Consider the following 9,985-nt stretch of genomic DNA (forward strand, 5'->3'; position numbering starts at 1 on the left):
TAGTATCCACCGCGCCCCTTCCTATCAGCCAATGGGCATGCATTTTATCGAACAAAGGATCTGTTTTAGAACTAGGTTAGTGGTTTAAATACTTAAAGTTTACGCATAAATCTATACTTTCGTATATTAAATTTATGTAAGTAAATGAAGTAGTTTTATATATATATATATATATATATATATATATATATATATATATATATATATATACACACACACACTCATGAGCAAAAAAAATGGGACAAGAGTGAAAGAAGGAAGAAATCGATTTTTCAATATTTTTCCACGAATTTTTGTTAATTTTAACTGAGAATTTCTCTTTTACACATCATTATTATTTCAGCATATAATAATAAGTGGAAAAATTAATCCTAAAAATATTTAAACCGCATCTTGGCAAGGATATAAAAAAAATGAATTGCAGGATGAGGGCAGTCCAAAATAACTTACAAGCAAATGTTTGATATTTTAAGAAAAGAAAATGTGAAAACATCTCTTTCTGTAGTGAAGCGAATTGGTCAAAGGTTCGAAGTCGAATGCTGGGTAAAAGAGAAATCTGGATCTGGTCGTCCTAGGGCATTCACTCTGAAGGACGACCACATGCTTAAATTAACTGTTTTGAAGGATTGCAGGAAAACTTATGTTGACCATAGCAAAAAATTCAAAACAGGAGCTGGAAATTCTCTTTCTAGATATACAATATCTAGACGAATGAAAGAAATGAGATTTTCTTCTAAAAGGTGTGCAAAGAAGCCATTTTTATCTAAGAAGAACATCAATGATAGAAAGAGATTTTCCTTGTGTTATGGCAAGAAAGATACAGACTGGTTCAGGAATGTTTTCTGGTTAGATGAATCAAGATATTGTCTTGTTAGTGATGCTCCCAATGCTCCCGAATGGTGCAATCAAAGAACTGGATAAAATTTTCGCCAAGTTACATAAAAGCAACAATTAAAGATGGCAATGGAGGGATAATGGTATGAGGAACTTTTACTGCAGTAGGAGTTGGGGAACTTATTAGATGTGAGAAGTCAATCAATGCAAAGGAATACATTCGAATATTAGTTACAGGACTGTTACCAAATATCCAGAAGCTGGGAATATCCCAGAACATTATTTTTAAACATGATAATGCCTCTGCACACACTGCAAAAGTCACAAAAAATGGTTTTCTGGGCAGAGTTGAACAACCATCACCACCTCCCCTCCATGTGTAATTTCTATACTGATAGGTTTTTTGAAATTTTTTCACTGGATTATTATTGATTGGACACTAATTAACCAGATTATGAAAAAAAATTGAAAAAAAAAGTCATTATTTCGACATTTGAAAGAGGTGCTCACTTTTTACTTATAACATTCTGGTAAATCAATCACCCATTTTGTAACCAATAAAAACGTGAGTATATCAAAACCATAGAAAGTAAAAATGACATGAGCCTACCGCATTTGTAAGTCAGAAATAGTTTTGTTTCTCAAAGAAAAAAAAATGCAATGAACAGAACTTTTTTTTATTATTATTTTTTTATAAAAATAAAGTTTCGAGTTTTTTTTTTTTAACTTATTTAGTTTTTGGTATTGAAAAGTGAGTTTGTGGGTGTTTTATTTTTAAATAATTTATTTCTTTTTATGAAAGGTGAGCTTGTGAGTGTTTTTTACAATAATTTATCTGCTTTTATGGAAGGTGAGGGTTTTTTGGGTTTTTTTTTCAAAACTTTTTTTTCAAAACTTTTTTTTTTTTTTAAGTATTTATAAATTTCACTAACATACTGGAGAAATATTTCATAATTTTCCATCTCGTTATCAATTTTCATATCGTATGCCTCCCGATACATTGCTTCGTCAACATAGGAGTATTTCATATCTCCCGAAGACACTTCCATGTTTAAAAAAAAAAAAAATGGGTGATCGATTTATCAGAACGTTGTAACTAAAAAGTGAGCACCCCTTTGAAATGTCGAAATATTTTTTTTTTTTCAATTTTTTTCATAATCTGGTTAATTAGTGTGACATCAATAATAATCCAGTGAAAAAATTTCAAAAAACCTATCAGTATAGAAATTACGCATGAGGGTGATGGCTGTACAACTCCATCGTTTTCTGATCTGTCAATTAATGAGATATTTTGGCCAGGTCAAAGCCCCGATTTGAACCCAATCGAGAATATTCGGTCCATAATATCTTGTGCATTGGCTGGAAGAAAATTTGTTTGGCCCATTTTTTTTTTTTTTGCTCATGAGTGTATATATATATATATATATATATATATATATATATATATATATATATATATATATATATATATGCATAGATCAATATACATAAGCATGATGTAAGGCAACACAAAGATATACACATCAACATATATATGCATTATACAGACAGAAATATGCATATATGCATCATAGAAACATATATATATATATATATATATAAATTATATACGCATATATATTTAAACAGGTCTAATAGTAAGGCCTACACTGAAAACTGTATGCATATCCATGCTAGCATACGTATACATACACATAAATGTACATATATATACACTCATATATATATATATATATATATATATATATATATATATATATATATATATATACATGTACATATGTAAATACAAATGATAGTTGAAACAAATTAAGCAAGTAACTAGCCTAGTAGTTATTACTTATACATACATATTCACATTTACACACACACACGCACATACACACATATATACATACATGTATATATATATATATATATATATATATATATATATATAGTACAAAACTTTGTTGAAATTCAAAGACATACATTTTTCTTTTTTGTAACTTCTGTTTATTTCATCTTGGAATTCTTTATTACAGCCGTTTCGTTAATGGGATGGCAATTTTATGATTTTATGTGTTCATAAAAGTCTCCTATTCTCATTAATTCATCAGATGTTACTCCCATTCGAAGTTACCAACAAAAAGTTAATTTTGTATATTATATTATAGTATATTATGGTATAGTATATTATGGTATAGTATATTATGGTATAGTATATTTTGTATATTATATTATAGTATATTATAAACCTGGTATTTATGCTTGGGGAAAGGAAATTCCATTCCCATGTTGTTACAAGTCGGTCATCGTAGGTACCGTGCAAACCAAAATTTCTGTACTAAACCTTAATTTCGTATTTTTTAATTCTTGGTTTTAGTTTTAATTTCCAATTTTTTTCCTAATATTTATTCTTTCCTATTTTTTTATAATTTTTATTTCTACATTTATGCATGTTTATTCTAATATTTTGTTTGGTTTCGAATTCTTATTTATTAGTTAAAGTCTTTCTTTCAAGGGTATACAAACATATACAGACATATGCATACACATCCATATATAAACATATACATACATAGGCGCATACGCATATACTCATATTATGAAAACAAATATATTAATCGATATTCATACATAAAATAAACTAATTGAACAAGTAGAGATATAAAGCTAACAATGTATAAATAGATATAAATAAATATAGATAAATGGAGATATTATAATATGAACAGTGCAGATAGAAGGTTAGGTATAACGAAAATAATAGTGATGATGATGATGATGATGATGATGATGATGATTTAAGAATCAAAAGAAAATGATATATGTGGTTGCTATAAAACAAAAAGATGTAACATACATATTGAAATCAATATAGAAAAAGGACAAGTTTAAACATACGCATAAATGTATATGTAGATGATTGTGTTTTTTTGTTTTTTTTAAATATTCATATAATTTGAGAGGGCCGAGATCTGTGTTGAGACCTGTCTTATGTGTGTTGAATCGGATGATCCATTGTATTGTATTTCTTTTTTTGTTTTCGTACTTTTGTTGATGAGAAATTATAGAGTCTATAAAGAGACATCTAATATTGCCTATTGTGTGTCTAGGTAAATTGAAGTGGCTTGTTGTTGGGGGGGGGGGGATTTTTGTCTGATTGTCATTTTATGATTGTTTAGGCAAATTCAAAAATGTGTCAGAGTTCCTCCAATATATCCTCCATTGTTGCAAATGGAGCAATATATATAATATATGACATTAGAACTGTCACATGTTAGATGTGGCGGTTTTATATGAGTGTTAATTTCGGGTATATTGAATAAGGGTGTGATATTTATATGTGTGCATATAAATATCACGGTTTATTGCATCTATAATTACCATTTTGTTATGTGCTGTGTGTGTTTTTGCGTGAGCGGGTTGAAACGGCTGAAAGATTGGGCAGTTGTTTGATTGCATTAATGGGTGGAAAGTAAATAATGGGGTTATTTTTTAGGTTGTTGTAAGTTTTCTTAAGGTGTGTTGTAATTTTGTGGATGTGTTGGTCGTGGTGGAAAACCATGGGGATACGTTTGTTAGTGTTTTTTTGTTTATATTGGAGGAGACTTAATCTATCAATTTTATTATTTTTTATGGCTTGTTTAATATATTTTATGGGATATTGATTATTGATCAATTCTTGTGTAAGCTTCATGATATGGTGTATGTATATAGGGGGTCTAAACAGATGCGTTTTATTCGCATGCATAAACTGTGAATGATAGATTTTTTTGGAGAGATTCTCGAGCGTTCTAAAATATGGAATGTTAAAGTATGTCATTTGAAGAGATTCCAGAACATTCTAAAGTATGGAATGCTATGGTATTCCATTTGATGCGATTCTGGAATGTTCTAAAATGTGATATATTAAAGTATTCTATTTTGAGCGATTCTGGAATAAAAAACTATAGAAAAACGCTGTTCACATAAACTCTTCAGTTATGCAGTTAAGTTAGATAATAAGTGTGTCACTAAGATCCTAACTTGTGCTGACTCTTTTACTCTATCTTTTTTTCTAAATAAAAACATTAGACTGAGGTTAGAATTGATTATCTCCCTTGCTGACTCTGGCAAAATTCCTAGGATAATTCTCCAGCTGAAAGGAACCCATTTAAAAGAATCAATTACCTGCATCTCTTGAAGAAAAACTGAACTTTTGATAAGATTTCTGTTTTTCTTTCTAACCGAAGAAATATTAGTTCAAAATTCTCTTTTACTCTGTCTTTTTTCTAAATAAAAACATTAGACTGAGGTTAGAATTGATTATCTCCCTTAGACCTTGTCAAACGTTTTCAAATAACTAGTAATGCAAAGAAAGCCTATTCAATGTTTGTAAATATTGTTTTATTTTTCTTTATGTTAAAATAAATTCTACCTTGTTTTCGACTTGTTTTATGTACAATAAATACTTCTTGTTATTGTAACTCTGTGCTTTTAGGTTTTTTCTTGCATTTAATATCTACTAGACATAAGAACGTAACAATATATATATATATATATATATATATATATATATATATATATATATATATATATATATATATATATATATATATATATAAGAGAGAGAGAGAGAGAGAGAGAGAGAGAGATCTGGAGATATATAGTAATATATTTAGCATTTAATATCTACTAGACATAAGAATGTAACAATATATATATATAAGAGAGAGAGAGAGAGAGAGAGAGAGAGAGAGAGAGAGAGATGTGTGTATGAATTGAAATTTGTACGTATAGAACGCTGATATGAGGCAGAAATTTTTTTTTAAATAAATATTTATTTGCTTAAAAATCAACTTGATTTCGAAAATATACCACCATCCTCATTTTTTATATATCATCTATTGCATACTTTTGCACACTGTTTTATAAGCATGCATACATATCCAAGTCTAATGGTTGCATTGTTGATCCACAGGATTTTATTAAGGTTACCTCAATTCCAGACTTATAATTGGCTCAATATCCTCGAGAGTAGTTTTCAACTCAACAGATACTTTTAACAGATTTTAATTTGCTAAAGTTTGGACTACTCTTGTTTTATAGAATAAACTCCCCTCAATAAAGGAACATCTGACATCCTACTAGAAGGTTCTCAAAACACCATTTTAGATTGAACTACCATCTTAAATTAAAAAACATATTTAGAGGAGGATTGTGCAATTTTTATTCTCTTACTTCCACTCTCTTCATAATCACTAGAAAAAATTTCATACAAGACATTTTTAGGCATTAACCAATATTTCAGGCATTTTCATTGACTATCGGTGTAAATAAGATTGAAAAATAACGACTGACCTTTTAATTAAATTAATAAGTTTTGTAAAGATAGAGAGGGGGGATAACTCCAAGACAAAACAGCAGCTGTTATCAAACTAGAGAGAGAAAGAGAGAAAAGGGTGGATATCTGCCTGCTATAATTTATGTTCTATTTAAGTAGGAACATTTTCTTAATTGCCAGTTGCCATGGTGGCTCAATCGGTTAGTATCTCGTTTTTAGTGGCCAATGTTGTAAGTTCAAATCTCACCTGGAAGAAATTGGTGGTGGTATTTTTACTATGATGTTGTCCCAAAATTAACTAGAATATTTCAAATCACAATATTGTTTTTATTTTTTATTGCAATTGGCAGTGCTGGATATCCCTCTTATTATATCTATCTATCTATTTATCTTGAAAATATATTTCTGATTTTTTTTTTTTTTCTGAAATCCAATATGGCAGCATAAGACATTACTTAGGTTGTTTTGAATTCAATTATTTGAGGAGGGTACTTGTAAAGTAAGTGTTTTTAAATGTATGTCTTTACAGACTATATATAGATCTTTTGTTTTTTGTTTTTTTGTATCCCATATATTAAACTTTCTAACAGTTTTTTAGGAGCATCTATTCATCTTTGAGGAGTTGTTTAGTGATCTTTCACAATCCAACAAAACATGTGTAAGACATAATATAATGAAAAAAATTTTTTTTTGCATGTCAAAGTTTTGCCACAAGGCCCAACCGTCCAATGCAACATTAGGTGTTTAGCATCCGTTAACATAAAAGCTTCTAAGGCAGAATTTCAACAAATGGTGAAGTTAGGCATAGTTTGCTCTTCAAAACATGAATGAGTTTCATCTCTTAATTAACAAAAGCCCTAACACATGGCATGCATGTGGAGACTACAAAGCTCTGAACAATGTTATCAAACCTATTAGAATAAAAAGCTTTCTTAAATCTAGGGATCTCTACTGTGTAGAGGTGGGACTTTGTTGCTTGTCGGGTTTGTCGGTGGTATTTATGTCAAGGGGATACAAGAGCTTGTAGTTCATCGAAGCATCCACCATTAAAATACTTGTAAAATAAACAGAGGGATGCAACATTTCGGTGATGGGATATAGGTTGAAGTTTAGGTGACAGTTCAGGACCTATCAGGTTGGCAACTCTCTTTTGAACCCTGTCAAGGAGGGAGAGATGCACTAGCCCAAATGTGACAATAATATTCCATACATGGGCGCATGGTGACCTTGTAGAGGTACAGGATACTTTCAGGCATAAGTAATTTTCTAGCATGATAAAGAGAGCCCACGTTCTTTGCAGCAGCTTTGGCAATGCTCTCAACGTATCTGTTTCAACTCTTGTTCCCTGTGAAGGTTAAGCCAAGAAGTTTGAACGAAGTACTTTCAGGTAATGTATCTTTAGCCATAGCTATTAATGGCTAAGGTTTCCTATAATTATTTAAGGAAACAAGATGACAGGAGTCTCATTCTAATACTTAATAATGACTTTATTGATTATTTTCGTTTATATGACTTGTAAGAAAAAAGGGTTATGCAGTGGGGACAGAGATGGTCTGCTTGTGTGATAGACGATCCCGTCCCCATGTGTATGGTGAATGTATTGGATGGTAGAATGACTGAAAAGCAAAAGGTCGTATAATGACGACGAAAATATACTGGTATATATCAGCGAAGGAATGCAGGTTTATTTACATGAGAAATATTACGAATACAGATAGAAAAATGAGTTTGTTGCTTGCAATTGATAGCTATGAGAGGCTGACGGTACGTCAGGACTGCTGTTGGTGGCATCGGCCACCAACAGGAGCGACTCTTTGTAACATGTTGGGTGCTCGAGAGTTCAGTGAAAAAGAAAGAGAAATATGAGAAACAGGAAGTCACGTGGCTAGGTCGCTCTCTGGTTATCAAAGTTAAAGGGCGGCAATCGAGTAAGCCTGGGAATTTCCATTCCCACAATACTCCCTTCCTAGTTAGCTAGAAGCTAGAGAAAAGAAAAGATAATTGGAGAAAAAACATAAACATATTAGTGAAGGAATGCAGGTTTATTTACATGAGAAATATTACGAATACAGATAGAAAGAATGAGAGTTCGTTACTTGCGATTGATAGCTGCGAGAGGCTGACGGTTAGTCAGGACCACTGTTGGTGGCTGTGTCCATTCCCACATTTAGCATTGGAAAGGCGTTTATGTGTATGGATGTAGATGAAAGATTAAACAGACCTGTATAAAGAGAGTTCATAGATGCGTGTTGAAGTTAGTAGTAGAAGTGTGTGTCATGAAAGATGTAATGTCTAGATCTGTGCCTAAACCTAAACATAGATTCCATGAACAAAGCTTCTTTCTTAGAACTGCACACCTGTTAAACTCTTGCAGCAGTTAGAAAGACTTATTTTCTCTTGTAAATCAATGCTCCCCCCCCCCTCTCTGAGCTGTTCGGCCACATGCTGGTCAATCAGCTAACAGGGTGTATTAACTCATCAATCCCCTAAAGAACTATTTTTTGGAACTACAGAGAATCATCAGTCAGGACCGAACCTTCAGCTAAGCAACACCTCTCCTCTCTCGTTCTTGGTCCACCGGACGCTTCTACCTAGCATCGACGGGCCCCACATGGAGACAACTGCTATTAATTGGGGACAACACAGGGAATATACCGACTAATCGACGCAGACCCCAAAAAGAATTTATATTCCTTCTTTCTCTACCACAGTCCTACTTTCAACTTCCTGTTGTGAAATAAATTCCTTTTTTTCATTGTTATTGTTGAAAAGAACTTCTGTTTCCTTTTGTGCTGTGTTCTTCATTAAATATATTTCATTAAAGATAAAACCTTACTCCTAAAGATTGATAAAAAAAAAAAAAAATTAGCAATGGTGCATAAAAGAAGACCCTAATTTTCAAACATACCGGAAGTTGGCACCCGAATCTCTCAATTGAAGTATGGAAGCACAGAATCGATACAATTTTTGGGTTTGTATTACTGTACACATAGATTCGAAAAAGTTGTCAAAAAACGAATATATAACAAATGAATATTATCAAAGGCAAGATAAGTTACTTTTCTACCAAACTGGATACATTTTTTTTTTGTTTTTATTTAATGTAACATGTTTATTCAGCTCGAAAAACATGCAGTGTTTCCCGATGTATTGGAAAATTCAAAATGGCGCCCGACACTCTCTTTAATATGGTAAGTTTGGGAAAAGGTGTTATAAATAATAAACTAGACAAAATACTATTAAAAAAACACCGAATATATGTCAACTTATGTCACGGTAACATATAATGAGCGAATTTCTAACAGTATGTTGTCTAGTTTATCATTTATAACATCTTTTCCTGAACTTACCGTGTTAAATTGTTATATATTTGTTTTTTTGACAACTTTTTCGAATCTAATTGAAAATTGGGGTTTGTATTACTGTACACATAGATTCGAAAAAGTTGTCAAAAAACAAATATATAACAAATAAATGTTATCAAAGGCAATATAAGTTACTTTTCTACCTAACTGGTTATATTTTTCGTGTTTTTATTCAATGTAACATGTTTATTCAGCTCGAAAAGCATAGTGTTTACTGATGTATTGGAAAATTCAAAATGGCGCCCGACTCTCTCTTTAACACGATAAATTCGGGAAAAGGTGTTATAAATAATAAATTAGATAAAATATTGTTAGAAATTCGCTCAATACCGTGGCATAACTTGACATACATTCGGTGTTTTTTAATAGTATTTTAACAGTATTACTGTAATACAGACCCAAACAGAAATCTTACAGATAACCAAATTTCGTATATTTTAAATGTTTTATTTTTAAAGCAGTTTAATCTGAGTATTTA

The sequence above is a fragment of the Euprymna scolopes genome, chromosome 38 (assembly GCF_053919585.1).
Source record: "Euprymna scolopes isolate OS-2025 chromosome 38, ASM5391958v1, whole genome shotgun sequence".
In the NCBI taxonomy this organism is placed as follows: Eukaryota; Metazoa; Mollusca; class Cephalopoda; order Sepiida; family Sepiolidae; genus Euprymna; species Euprymna scolopes.